Source organism: Zonotrichia leucophrys, chromosome 23, assembly GCF_028769735.1.
Source record: "Zonotrichia leucophrys gambelii isolate GWCS_2022_RI chromosome 23, RI_Zleu_2.0, whole genome shotgun sequence".
NCBI lineage: Eukaryota > Metazoa > Chordata > Aves > Passeriformes > Passerellidae > Zonotrichia > Zonotrichia leucophrys.
Window position 1 is genome coordinate 5,875,471 of NC_088192.1, and position 14,119 is coordinate 5,889,589.

The 14,119-nt window shown below is 51.4% G+C and overlaps 1 protein-coding gene across 3 annotated transcripts in view; it reads right to left on the minus strand.

Moving 5' to 3' along the window:
- The window catches only part of HIVEP3 (HIVEP zinc finger 3), a 306,678-nt gene that overhangs the window by 165,728 nt on the left and 126,831 nt on the right, over positions 1-14,119 (minus strand). For all 3 annotated transcript variants that reach the window (XM_064731316.1, XM_064731317.1, XM_064731319.1), the window contains one exon: positions 1,234-1,305. The gene's annotated coding sequence lies outside the window, so the exon portion shown is untranslated. The remainder of the gene's footprint in view (positions 1-1,233; positions 1,306-14,119) is intronic.

Consider the following 14,119-nt stretch of genomic DNA (forward strand, 5'->3'; position numbering starts at 1 on the left):
GGGGGTTTGTGATCTTCACACTCCCAAATCCCTGAGGGCACAGGATCTGTGATACCCACACCCCAAAGCCCTGAAGGCATGGGATCTGTGATACCCACACCCCAAATCCCCGAGGGCATGGGATCTGTGATACCCTCACACCCAAGGCCCTAAACCCCACAGAAAGCAAAGAAGCCATCACAAAACCAGGCCTGGGCTTGACCCTAAATCCCTGAGGACACGGGGTCTGTGATCCCCACACTCCAAAGCCCTGAATCCCGCAGAAAACAAAGAAACCATCACAAAACTAGGCCTGGGCATGAACTCAAAGCCCTGGGAGCACAAGGACTGTGATCCCAACTCTCCAAATTCCTGAGGGCTTTTAGGGGTTTGTGATCTCCATGCTCCCAAAGCCCTGAGGGCACAGGGAATGTTATCCCAACACCCCCAAAACCCTTGAACTCCACAGAAAGCAAAGAATCCATCACAAGCCAGGCCTGGGTTGACCCCAAAGCCCTGGGAGCACAGGGACCGTGATCCCCACACCCCAAATCCCTGAGGGCACAGGGTTTGTGATCCCCATCTCCCAAAGCCCTGAACCCCACAGAAAGCAAAGAAACCATCACAAAACCAGGCCTGGGCTTGACCCCAAAGCCCTGAGGGCAGGGGGTCTGTGATCCCCACACCACAAAGCCCTGAACCCCACAAGAAAGCAAAGAAACCATCACAAAAGTAGGCTTGGGCTTGACCCCAAATCCCTGAGGGCATGGGGTCTGTGATCCCCACACCCCAAGGCCCTGAACCCCACAGAAAGCAAAGAAACCATCGCAAAACCAGGCCTGGGCTTGACCCCAAAGCGATGAGGCATGGGAATGTTATCCCACACCCCAAATCCCTGAGGGCATGGGGTCTGTGATCCCCACACCCCAAGGCCCTGAACCCCACAGAAAGCAAAGAAACCATCGCAAAACCAGGCCTGGGCTTGACCCCAAAGCCCTGGGGGTACAGGGTCTGTCATCCCCACATCCTAAATCCATGAAGGCATGGGGTTTGTGATCCCCACACCCCCCAAAGCCCCTAACCCCACAGAAAGCAAATAAACCATCACAAAAGCAGGCTTGGACTTGACCCCAAAGCCATGAGGGCACAGGGTCTGGGATCTCCACATCCCAAATCCCTGAGAACACAGATTTTGTGGTCCCCACACTCCCAAATCCCCTGGAGCAGGCACTGTGGCCATGGCTGAGCTCTTACCTGTGGGAAAGCTGCTACAGGTGCATCCTCTGAGAGGCGGAGGAGACTCAGGTGTTCATAGGAAAAGGGTGCCTGGAGTGGGAGAGAAGAGACATTCGTGAGATGAGGTAGCTTGGACAGCCTCTCCAAAAATCAGGGATTTTATTCCTTGTTTCCAAATAATGGAGTTTATTCCTCATTCCCAAATCAGGGAGTTTATTCTTTGCTTTCAAATCAGGGATTTTATTCCTTGTTCCCAAATCAGGGATTTTATTCCTTGATCCCATCCACACTTCAGGGATTTTCCCTGCTTGCCCTTTCCCTCCTTATATCAACCCTTCTGTAACCATTTTGGCTTTATCTTTATCTTTTAGGCATTTTTTTCCCTGGGCTCTCCTCTTCTCTTTAGCAAGCAAATAATTTTGGAGGAGCAGAACTGCAGAGTTTTCTCTGCACGTGGAATGATCCATTTCCAGAGACACAAAGAACCAGGCATGGGAGCCTGGCTGGTGATGGGGCTTCTGCTTCTCCTAAAATCAGACCCAGAGTGCAAATTCAACCCCATCCTGAGTAATTCAGAGCTGGGACTGCAAATTCAGCCCCATTCTGAGGAATTCAGGGCTGGGAGTGCAAATTCAGCCCCATCCTGCATAATTCAGAGCAGGGAAATAAAGCTGAGCTCTTCCCTGGGCTCTGGCACAGTCAAGGATGGTTCATGCACTCCCAGCCTCAGTGGGGTTAAACTTTAATAGAGAAGTAAATGGGAATTAAATGGGAAAGGTTGTGGGAAGGTGCCCAGGAAAAATAATGTTGAAAAGGCTGGGGCTGGGTTAACAAAGTTCACAGAATCCCAGAAACGTGGAATCCCAAAATCCCAGAATGATTTGGGTTGGAAGGGACCTTAAATCCCACCCAGTGCCACCCCTGCCATGGCAGGGAGACGTCCCCTGTCCCAGATGCTTCAAGCCCCAATGTCCAGCCTGGATTTGAACAGTGCCAGGATGAGCCAGAACCTGTCCTGGATACAGGGAAAAGGGCAGGATGAGGAGGCTGCCACAGGGCACCATCCATGAAGGTGTCTCCAGCCCCAGGGGGGGAAACTGCAGGGGTGACAGAGGTGGCATCCCTGTGGTGGCTGACTGTTCCAGATTGCAATGTAAGATGTTTTCCATTACCATCTGTATGGCAGATTATCTTTTGTCAAGTGGGCAGTTTGCTTTATCTCTCTCTTTGAGTGACCACAATCACTCCTCCCTCAGGAGGGGACACCTGCTGATAACAGCTATTGAATGTCCCTGCATGGCTGATAAGAACTACAGCATCCCATTGGGAGATGGGAGCCCAGAGGGAGGAGCCAAGCATTCCTACCCGGATAGAATCTGGAGATTCTGGAACACCAGCACGGCTTCTGCACTGGATTGCCCAGAGGAACAGCAGCTGCCTCTGCCCCTGGATCTTCAGAGGCAGAGACTGCACCTTTCTCCAGGATCCCTGCTCCAGCAGAACCAGCCCTGACACTGCAGGAGGGCTGAGCCACAATTCCAATGGGGCTGCTGCCAACAGCCTGACCCACAGGGTGTCAGGCTGGGTTCTGACTCTGCCAGTGTTGGTTTAGTTCACTGCATTGTTTATTTTGTCTTGTTATTTTCTTCCCTAGTAAAGAACTGTTATTTCCTGCTCCCATATTTTTTGCCTGAGAGCCCCTTAATTTAAAATTTATAGCAATTGGGAGGGGTGGGCAGGGTTTACATTCTCCATTTCAGGGGAGGCTCCTGCCTTCCTTAGCAGACTCCTGTCTTTCCAAACCAAGACACTGACTGGGACTGGGAATGCAGGAAGAGGCACTGCAGAACTTCATCCACACCCACACCCATCCAGGGTTATTCTTTTTGCCTTTTTCAATTAATATTTCTCATTACACAGCAGGAAATAACTCCAGGCAGGTCAGACTGTGAGGATTTAATGGAATCAACACTTTTAGGCAGGAACTCTTCCCAACATCTCCCCCACCATCCCTTCTGCTGCCAGCAATTAAATCAGATCATTTCAAAGCTGCTGCTTTATCTGTGGCTTCTCCTGAAAGCATTTGGGCTCTCACAGAGCTCCTAGGAAATGCAGAAAGCTCCTCACAATGTGATGGCAAAAGCTCCTCTGCACAAACAAAAGCTGAATGGGAGCACTGAGAATGCCTGAAATCACTGGGACACAAACTGAAGGCACAGGTGAATTTAAACCACCCCACCCAGCAATGCTGCGCTAAGGGAAAAAAACATTCCTGGGTTAAATTTGGAGCTGTATTAAAACAAAATGCAAGGAAATGCTACAAAAACATTTTCCCAGCCTGGGGGGCTGTGGGTAATGTTGGCTTCAGCACCAGGGCACAGCAGCACAGACAGGACTCAGTCAGTCCCTGGGGTGATAAACAAAGAGCCCAGGCTCTGTTAATGCTCCTGGGGGCTTTGCTGTCCCTGTGTCCAGCAGGAGCTCACAGTCAACCCCACATCCCAAAGCTCTGAACCCCACAGAAAGCAAAGAAACCATCACAAACCAGGCCTGGGCTTTACCCCAAAGCCCCGAGGGCATGGGGTCTGTGATCCCTACACCCCAAATCCCTGGGAGCATGGGGTCTGGGATCCCCACACCCCAAAGCCCTGAGGGCACAGGGTCTGGGACCTCTTGCAGAGATCACAAAGCCCCAGCTCAGGTCCCGGCCCTGCTCTGCTTCTCCCCATGCTGCTCCCTGAGGGCAGAGCACTCACAAACTACCCAAACCTCTCACTCCACACACAAATCTCCAGGCAGGAAATTCAGAGGCTCCAGGTGCCCCCTGTGCCTGTCACCTTCCAGGAGGGACACAAGGACACAGGGGTGTGCAAACATCTGCCAGCTCTGGCTGATACAGAGAATTCCCACTCCAGTTACTCATTGCACAACCCCCAGCCCATCATTCTGCTTCTTTTCCTTCCTCCTGTCCCTTTTCTTCCCTCTGAGTGGCAGCAAGGGGACACTGGGTGACTCCACTCGCCTCCATCCCTCTCCCATCTCTTCTCCCCCTTGGCATCATCCAAATGTAAAAGCGCTGAGGCCTGGCACAGATTCCTAGAGTAGCTGTGGCTGCCCCTGGATCCCTGAAAGTGCCCAAGGCCAGGCTGGAGCCACCTGGGACAGTGGGAGGTGTCCCTGTCATGGCAGGGATGAGATGGGATAAACTTTGAACTTTAAACTTGCTGGCAGGCACCATGGCATCTGGACCAGTGTTACCAGAGCCCCAAGCTCCATCCAAACTGGTTTTGCTGCCCCTCCACCCGTAGGGGAGCTGGAGCAGGGATGCAGCAGCTCCCGTGATGCTTTGCTCTGCTGCTTCCCTCTTCCCTGTCCTTCCTTCTCCCAGTCCCTCCTTTCCCGAAGTGGCACTGCCCTGCTCCTCAGGGCTGCCAAGCCTGCCCCAAATCTGAGCTTTTCTGCCCCAAACCCGAGCTTTTCTGTCCCAAATCCGAACTTTTCTGCCCCAAAACCTGCACACACCCTCTGGTCCCTGCCCCACCCTGCTGGTGGCCGGGATGGATCCCTCTGAGTGCCCGGGGCCACAGCTGCAGGGAAGGAAGGTGCGGAAAGGGAAAGGGAAAGGGAAAGGGAAAGGGAAAGGGAAAGGGAAAGGGAAAGGGAAAGGGAAAGGAAAAGGGAAAGGAAAAGGAAAAGGAAAAGGAAAGGAAAAGGAAAAGGAAAAGGAAAGAAAAGGAAAAGGAAAAGGAAAAGGAAAAGGAAAAGGAAAAGGAAAAGGAAAAGGAAAAGGAAAAGGAAAAGGAAAAGGAAAAGGAAAAGGAAAAGGAAAAGCTGGATCGGGCACAGCGCTGCTCTGTTTCACCTCCTGCACTCCTCCAGAAGCATTTGGAGGGAGCCAGGCTGGACGCTCACACATTCCAGCTCCAGAAATAGCTCAGCTCTGCAGAGCTCCAGAGCTCCCTGTGAGCTCCACAGCCTCGCCCTGCCCCGGGAGTGGCACCAGGGAGGGAGAGCAGAGCCCCGGAGCTGGATGGGATCCATGAAGGAAAGGGATCGCATCCCGGGATGGATCCATGAAGGAAAGGGATCATCCGCATCCCGGGATGGGTCCATGCAGGAAAGGGATCACCATTCCAGGAGGGATCCCTGGGGGAAAGGGATCCACATTCTGGGATGGATTAGAGAAAGGGATCCGCATCCCGGGATGGATCCATGCGGGAAAGGGCTCGTGGATCCCGGGATGGATCCATGCAGGAAGGGCTCTGCATCCCGGGATGGATTCAAAAAGGGCTCTGCATCCCGGGACAGATCACTGAGGGAAAGGGTTCGTGGATCCCTGTGGGAAGGACTCCCCTATCTCACGATGGACCCCTGCAGGAAAGGGATCCACATCTCAAGACAGATTCCTGCAGGAAGGGCTCCTCCATCCCAGGCTGGATCCATGTGGGAAGGGCTCCTCCAGACGGGATGGATCCCTGCAGGAAGGGCTGCCCTATCCCAGGATGTATCCCTGAAGGAAGGGCTCCAGGAGCTGGGATGGAGCCATGAAGGAAAGGGATCCACATCCCGGGATGGATCCCTGCAGGAAGGGCTCCTCCAGCCCAGGAGGAGCAAGGGATTGCCCTTGAAGCCACTCTGAGCAAACCTGGTGGTACCTGGTGCTACAGCCAATCCCTAATGCCAGAGTAAATGCCATTTATGGTGGGAGTGGGGCCCAGGCTGGTGATCATGGAATTGTGGTACAGCTGAACCACGGATGGGTTTGGGTTGGAAGAGACCTAAATCCCATCCAGTGCTGTGGCAGGGCCACCTGCCACTGTGCCAGGTGCTGCCAGCCCCAATGTCCAGCCTGGCCTTGGGCACTGCCAGGGCTCCAGGGGCAGCCACAGCTGCTCTGGCAATTCCAGCCCAGCCCCTGCCCACCCTGCCAGGGAACAATTCCCAATTGCCAAGATCCCATCCAGCCCTGCCATTCCTCTGGCACTGGAGCCATTCCCTGGCTCCTGTCCCTCCATCCTTGTCCCCAGTCCCTCTGCAGCTCTCCTGGAGCCCCTTCAGGCCCTGCAAGGGCTCTGAGCTCTCCCTGGAGCCTTCTCCTCTCCAGGGCAGCACCCCCAGCTCTCCCAGCCTGGCTCCAGAGGGGCTCCAGCCCTGCAGCAGCTCCGGGGCTCCTCTGGGCTCTCTCCAACAGCTCCAGGAGCTGCTGATGTTGGAGTCCCAGGGCTGGAGCAGTTCTGCAGGTGGGGAATCACCTGAGCAGGGCAGAGGTGCAGAATCCCCTTTCCCTGCTGCCCACGCTGGGGGCTCAGCCCAGGCTGGGGATGGCACCTCCTGTCCCAGCCCTGTCCCAGCCCTGTCCCCTTCCTGCCTGGCAGCTTTAGCCGGGGTCAGGCTGGGTCAGAGGCTGCCCAGGGCAGAATCTCCATCCCTGATTTGTCACCTGCAGCTGCTGCTGGCACCAGTGGCTCTGCTGGCACTGTCACTGAACTGGACTGGGGACACCAAACCCAGCATGTCCAGCCCAGCTTTCCCTGTGCTTCTAACACAGCACTGAGCCTGTGGGACTCTCTTTTCCCATTCCTTTTTCTATCATTAATCCACACATTTTGCCCTTCATTCCTGATTTAAGGCTCTGTTTTGGTTTTATTGCGGGTGGGTTGGAGGATGACAAACAGAGCCCAGGATCCTTTAAAACACCAGCACAACACCAAACCCTTTTTGACTCTCTTTTCCCACTTTCTCCATCATTAATCCACACGGTTTGCCCATAATTCCTGATTTAAGGCTCTGTTTTGTTGGGTTTTTTTGGGGGGGTTGAATGTGGAAGAGGGACAACAAACAGAGCCCAGGATCCTTTAAAACACCAGCACAGCACTGAACCCTTTTCAACTCTCTTTTCCCACTTTTCCCATCATTAATCCACATTTTTTTGCCCATCATTCCTGATTTAAGGCTCTGTTTGTTTTTTTGGTGTTTTTTTTTTTTTTGGTGGATGAGAGAATGAAAGAGCCCAGGATCCTTTAAAACATAGGCACAGCGCCATAACCTTTTTGACTATCTTTTCCCACTTTCTCCATCATCAATCCACAATTTTTGCCCATCATTCCTGATTTAAAGCGCTTTTTTAAAACACCAGCACAGCACCACACCCTTTTTGACTCTCTTTTCCCATCATCAATCCACATTTTTTGCCCTTCATTCCTGATTTTTATTGGGGGGGGGTGGGAGGATAACAAACAGAGCCCAGGATCCTTTAAAACACCATAACATTTTTGACTCTCCTTTCTCACTTTCTCCATCATTAATCCACACTTTTTGCCCATCATTCCTGATTTACCGCTCTGGTTTTTTGGAGGTAGGGAGAGCACCGAGGCAGGACTTCCTCTCCTGGATTGCAGCCCCACGGAGGTGCTGTGGATGCTGGCAAACAGAGCCCAGGATCCATAAAAACTCCAGGCTGGTTGTTATGGCAACCCGTGCACGTGTGTCTGTGTGTGCCTGGCAAGCAGCTCCAGCCCGGGTTGTCACGGGCAACACGAGCCCGGTGACATCCCCGGCCCGCCTGGTGGCACCTGGAGGCAGCAGAGCTGTCCTGAGATGTCCCTGAGCCCGGCCCAGGGGGATTTTCTCTCTGCTGGTTGCTGCTTTCAGCCCCTGAGCCCAGCTCGTGGCTCCTGTGAGAGTCTGTCCGAATTTTCCCTCATCTGCCTCACGATTGTCATTGGGGGACCACTGAAGAGAAGATGCCCCTGTCTAAAATCTCTGGCTCTGAAGGAGAAAGTCACATGCCAAAGGCCCTGAGACCTGAAAGCTCAGTGTTAAGTTATTATTTTCACAGGTGTTGTTTGCTGTATGCTAAGAAGGGGCACCGTGCCCTTTTTGCAACCACAGCCTTGGGAGCTGTCCCACCTCTCAGCCTGGCTGGACTTCTCCTGAGTTTCAGGTGGTCCCCCCACAGAAGACCCTCACCTGTTTTACAACCACCGTGACAGACAGACTGAGATGGAAGGAGCCTCTCCGTCAAGGACTGAGACATGGAACCCCCATGTGCAAAGGCCCCTCTGCTCCTTCCAAGGACTGGGACTGAAACCCCCAGCCCGGGGCAGGTGTGTGGGGGAGGCAAGCTGACCAAAGCGAGATGTTTGCCTGCAGGTTGTGACTGCTGGACCAAGAAAACAATGGCTCTTGTTTACTGCTGAGAGCATGGATTACCTGTTACATCTCTTCCTTATTGCGTCTGTTTCCCCTTCCTTGCAATTTCCAGCAGAGTTATCATAATAAAACCCTCTGAGTTAGCGAGAGATTTTGAGATCTCCCCAATGTAACAGGCGGATCATCGACTGGACTGGACCAAAGGACTTCATCTCTACGTTTGGTAGCTCTATCCCCTCTTTCTCTCTCTCTTTTCTCTCTCTTTCTCTAGTTTTTCTCTCCCTTAATCCCTCTATTGCATTTTGCTGTGGTCATTCAATAAAGGTGCATTTGTTTTGATTATTACTGTAAACGCCCTTGTACCGTGTCGGTTCTTTTTGCACCCTGAGATCAAATCCACGAACCATCACAACTTCCTTTCACTAGGACGGATGGTGACAGCTCCATCCCAAACAGATGGCAGCAAGGAAGGGCCAAAGATCACCTGAACCCCTCAGTGCCAGGGCTGAGCGTGCTCTGCTGCTGGCAGAGGGGCTGAGGTTCAGCTGGGGCTGTGTGTTCTGTCACATGGCTCCATCCATGTCTCACTCCCAGTCTGAGCCTCCTTTCCTTGCAGCTGCCCAGTGTTTCAGTCCATTCAAACAGGAATTTCATAACTCTGAATGCAAAAACACCAACAACTCCCTCATTTCATCTCTGTGACCTCAGAGCTTGGGCACCCTCCGGGCCACAAAGAGAAGGGATTTTAGGAGCTGCTCTCTGCTTTTCACAGCCCTCCCCAGCCCTGGCATATTCACAGATACCAACCAAGGCTCTGGATTCCCTCTGGAGAAGTGTGCTGGGTTGGATATGGAAGAAGTGCCCCGGGGGTGTGTGTTCTGTCCCTACCCATCAGAGCTGGGGCAGTTCTCTGCTGCTCTTGGGGCAGTTTTCTTGATCTCTCCCACAGCCAATCCTCCCTCCAGGAGATCTCTGCTCTCCATGGCCACTGAGTGTCCCTGCAGGGCTGATCCAATTCCAGCATCCCATGGGCAGATGCTGCGCCCAGGGCAGGAGCCAAGCATTCCTACCTGGATCCAATCTGAGCCTGGCACAGCACAGCAGCCTTTGCCCCCTGCATTGCCAGAGGAGCAGCTTTCTGCTGCCCTGCATGGCCAGAGGGAGCCCAGGCCCATCTGCAGCAGCCCTGGAGCTGCAGAGGAAAACTCCCCCCTTGTGCAGGATCCCTGCTGCAGCAGAGCCACAGCTGGCACTGCAGGAGGGCTGAGCCCCCATGGGATGGGGCTGTGCCACAGCCTGAGCCACAGCGTGCCAGGGCCTGCTCGCACTCTGGCAGGGCTTTGTTTGTACTATTGCATTTGTATTTTTAATTTCCCTAATAAAGAACTGTTATTCCTGCTCCCATATCTTTGCCTGAGAGCCCCTTAATTTCAAATTTATAACAATTTAGAGGGAGGGGGTTTGCATTTTCCATTTCAGACACCTGGCTGTTCAAACCAGGACACAGAGCCCTGCCCAGATCCCCAGATGGCCCCAGCACAAGATCAGAGCTGGGGATGTAGGTGCCCATCACAGGGTTTGGGGTGCCAGGCTCTGGGATGTGGCACAAGCAGCACCAGGCACCATCCCAGAGCAAGGGTTTGAGCTGTGGGATGTCCTGAAAAGTCTGGGTTTGGCTTGGAGTGATATAAAAAATCCCAACTTGGTGATGCTGGAAAGATCAGCCCTCACGTTGTTCCAGCTCTGTCAATGCTCCCATTGAAATCTGCAGCAGAAAAAGGGAAAAAAGGAAAAAAGAGGAAAAAAGAGACAAAAAAAGGAAAAAAAGAGGGGGAAAAAAGGGAAGGAGCAACTTCAGATCCAACTGCAGAAATAAGAGCAGGCAAAATCCCAGGTAAGCAGCAATGCTGTTACCTAAAACTGCTCAGAGCAACTTTTGGCGTACTGGGCTCACCCCAAGCTGCTCTGGAAGCCTGGACCAGAGAATGGTCGAGCAGAATCCTCTCCTTCATCCCTCCTCAGGGGTTTTTGGCCAAATATCTCGTGGTGATGCTGTGGGAGCTCCTCTGCATGGGAATGTAACCCCAAACTCTGCCCATTTAGGGTCAGCGTTCTTGCTGAAGGTTTGGTCCAACCCCGTGTTCAGCTGTCAGCAGTGTGGGATTCTGGATTCTGGAAACACTGATCGCTTTGGAGAAGTTAAAGAAGAAAAAGCTGCATGTTTCATTTAAGCCCAAAAAAAGAAAAAGAAAAAAAAAAAAAAAGGAGGAAAAAAAAAGTGTGAGGGAATAAAAACCTGCAGATAATTGACGGGTGGAAACGCCAGATTGAAAAGAAATTTCTGGGGAGTTGTGTTTTGCTAATGAGGCAGGTTGTGGGAAGCAGAAATCAGCCTGAGAATCACAAAAACCAAAAACCAGAGGGGAGCAGGGACACTGAGCTGGGGCAGGGCAGGAACGGGTCCTTGCCTGGGGGTGAAGCTGCTTTCACCTCCCCTTCCCCCTCTGGAGCCCGGATTTCCAACAGCCCCTTCTCCTCAGCAGATTCCTTCTGGAAAAGCTGATTTTTGTCCATTCTCTCTCCACTCAGCACCCCTGGGCACAGAAGCAGCAGCAGCAGCTCCTGGCCTTGTGTCCCTGAAGAGCCCAGGGATGCCCAGCAGGGCACAAAACCCTCTCAATTTCCCTTTTCCAATGGGAATTTCCTCTACCTGGGCACAAACAGCAAACACGGCCTGGCCCTACCATTCCTGCTGTTCCCAGTGTGTCCCAACTGGAAAAAGGAGGCTCACACCCCTCAGCACCACAAGGTCAGCTGCAGCTCAGTTAAAGCCAATAATTTGATTTTTTCTAATAATTTCGTTGAAATTCTCTTTCCTGTCTCACTCCATGCATTAATCCCTGATGCAAAGTGCTGCCTTAATGAACTTTTATTGGGAGATTCAGCTCTGTTGGGGAAGATGGAACAGGAAAGCCTTATAAATATCATTGCCGGGCAAAAGATTTTGAGAATATGGAAACTATAAGTGAGATTGAAATGAAAGCAAGCTTTGAGATCCCTCAGTTACTGAACAACTGGAAAACAATGGCATGGCCAGCTGAAGGTGATCCCCTTTGGATCAAACAATCCCCTCTGCTTGCAGACAGGCCCAAGGCTCAGAGCAGACCCTGCCAGCTTGGCAGAAGGGGCCCAAAGAGGAGTTTTTAGGGTTTAAAATGTAACCCAGTGTGGAATGTAATGATTCTTATAGGCTGTATGGAAATGCTGTAGGATTTGTATCTTGTACTAGATTGGTTAGTGAGAATGAGAATATTCAACACAGAGGAAGATTTATTGTATTGTAAGGGAACTCCCCATGTTTTGGTGTCTCTTTGGGCCTGCTCTGAGCTGTGTCTGGCAGCTCCCAGCAGGGCCCTGCACCCAGGCCCTTTGCAATAACCCACAAGTTCCCAGCCCTGGCTGCAGAGATCTCTGCTCTCTGTCCATCCCCACTGTCCTACCCCCCATCAATCCAAAACAGCTCCATGTCCATAAAAACACCCCTGGAATCCTCCCTGATCCCCTAAATCCTCTCATCAGCCTCTGAGGTGATACCTGAGCACCTGAAACGCCCCTGCAGTGCTGGGGGAGCCACCCGGGGAGGATTTATGGGGAAACCCCTCAGGACAGACAGACAGACAGACAGTGGGGAAGGGGCTGCTCCAGGGATAAGGATGCTGCAAACCCTGCTCAGGTCGTAGGGAATGAGGTGAAGAGAAGAAAAACAACACCAGGGAAGGAAAACAGCTCCAATTTCCTGCTGTTCTGAAGGATGATTAAATAATAAATATTGCCAAATAAACCCAAATTCAACATGAGCAGGAGTCCAGACTATAAATCAGCATCCCAGGAACAGCCCAATATATGTAAATCAGGACCCTAAAATCACACAGGAGCACCCTGAAACCACACAGGAGCACCCAAAAAAATAAACTAACACTGTGAAATGACACAGGAGCACCCCAAAATATATAAATCAGTACCCTGAAGTCACAGAGGAGCACCCAAAAAATATAAATCAGCACCACGGAATTGCATAGGAGCACCCAAAAAATATAAATCAAGGCCCTAGGAGCACCCCAAAATATATAAATCAGCACCCCAAAATGGCACAGGAGAATCCCAAAAATACATAAATCAGCACCCCAACATCATACAGGAGCACACCAACAATATAAATTAGCACCCTGAAACAATACAGGAGCACCCCAAAAGATATAAATCAGCACCCTAATATCACACAGAGCACTCCAAAATTTATATCAGGCCTCTCCATACACAAATCTGCCCCCAGTGCAGATTTTGTCCCCATCAGGGACACCTTGGCAGCCTCTCCATGCACAAATCTGCTGTAAAAGTGGATTTTGTCCCCTTCAGGGACACTTTGGAAACCTCTCCATGCACAGCCCTGCCCCAGTACAGATTTTGTCCCCCTCAGAGACACCTTAGCACCTCTCCATGCACAAATCTGCTGTCAAAGTGAATTTTGTCCCCCTTCAGAGACACTTTGGGAACCTCTCCACACTCAAACCTACTGCAAAAGTCAATTTTGTCCCCCTCAGCGACACTTTGGGAGCCTCTCCACACACAAATCTGCCCCAGAGCAGATTTTGTCCCCCTCAGAGACATTTTAACCCATCTGGGTCAGGAACATGGAATTCAGGAGCTCAGCGCTGCCTGGCCCAGCAGCAAAGGGGTTAATTTGAATTGATGAGGGATTTGGGTCAAAAAAATGACCCAAAATGACCCCAAAAAAATGACCCAAAAATGACCCAATCAGGTTTGATGCCTGAATGCTGCCAGCAGCACCTCAAGGTATCAACAAACTCAAAATGCTGTGACGAGCCTCCCTCTGGCCCCAGGAAATGGGAGAGTAGTGAGGCAAATGTGATTTTTTTTCAGGAGGGAAATGGGGTTTTTTTCAGGAGGGAAATGTGATTTTTCAGGAGCAGAGCGATGTCTCAGGACAGCCCCATCCAGAGCCTGTTTGGGAAGGATTTTGCCTCAAAAATAAACCAGAGGAAAAGCCCAGATCACATCCCACTCTGAGCTGAGCTTTTCCAGCTCCTCCTGTGCCAAGAGTTTTGCAGAATTCCAGCTTGGGTCATTTACTGGGAGGATGCACTGGGAAAACTCCTGAGGTCACAGGTATGGATCCCATTGCTGTCCCAAATCCACTTTAATCCAATCACTCCAAACATCTGGAAAACCTAAAACTGCCATTTCCCAGGGGTCATATTTGAGGCAAATTTAGAGTTTAGGGAGTAGAAGTGAGGTGGAAGCGCAGTTTTCCTATTTAATTGGGAAAAAAGATGTAGGGAAATGTCACCGATGACTCTGGCAGGTGACATTGGAGCCTCTGGGATTTGATGACAAAAATCAAAGGAATGAGAGGGGAAAGAATCCCTAAAGGCTGATCCTGATGGGATTTCACCTTCCCCTCGCAAAACTTTCAGTGTAATGAACTAAATTCTCATCTCTAAACATTTCCAGTGCTTTCCAAGCCCACTCGTTGCTTCTTGGGAATGATTTCACCGCCATGAAGTCAGGGATGAATGGGAGCGTTACTCATGGAAAACACAGCTCGTTCATAACTTTATTTTAGACACTGAAATCAGCCAGGATCAGCTCAGTCCAACTGCAATAATAATTTTAGCAGCAGAGTCAGAAAAGCAAATGCAAAATCAATGCCTCACCCCGAGTAAAAATTCCC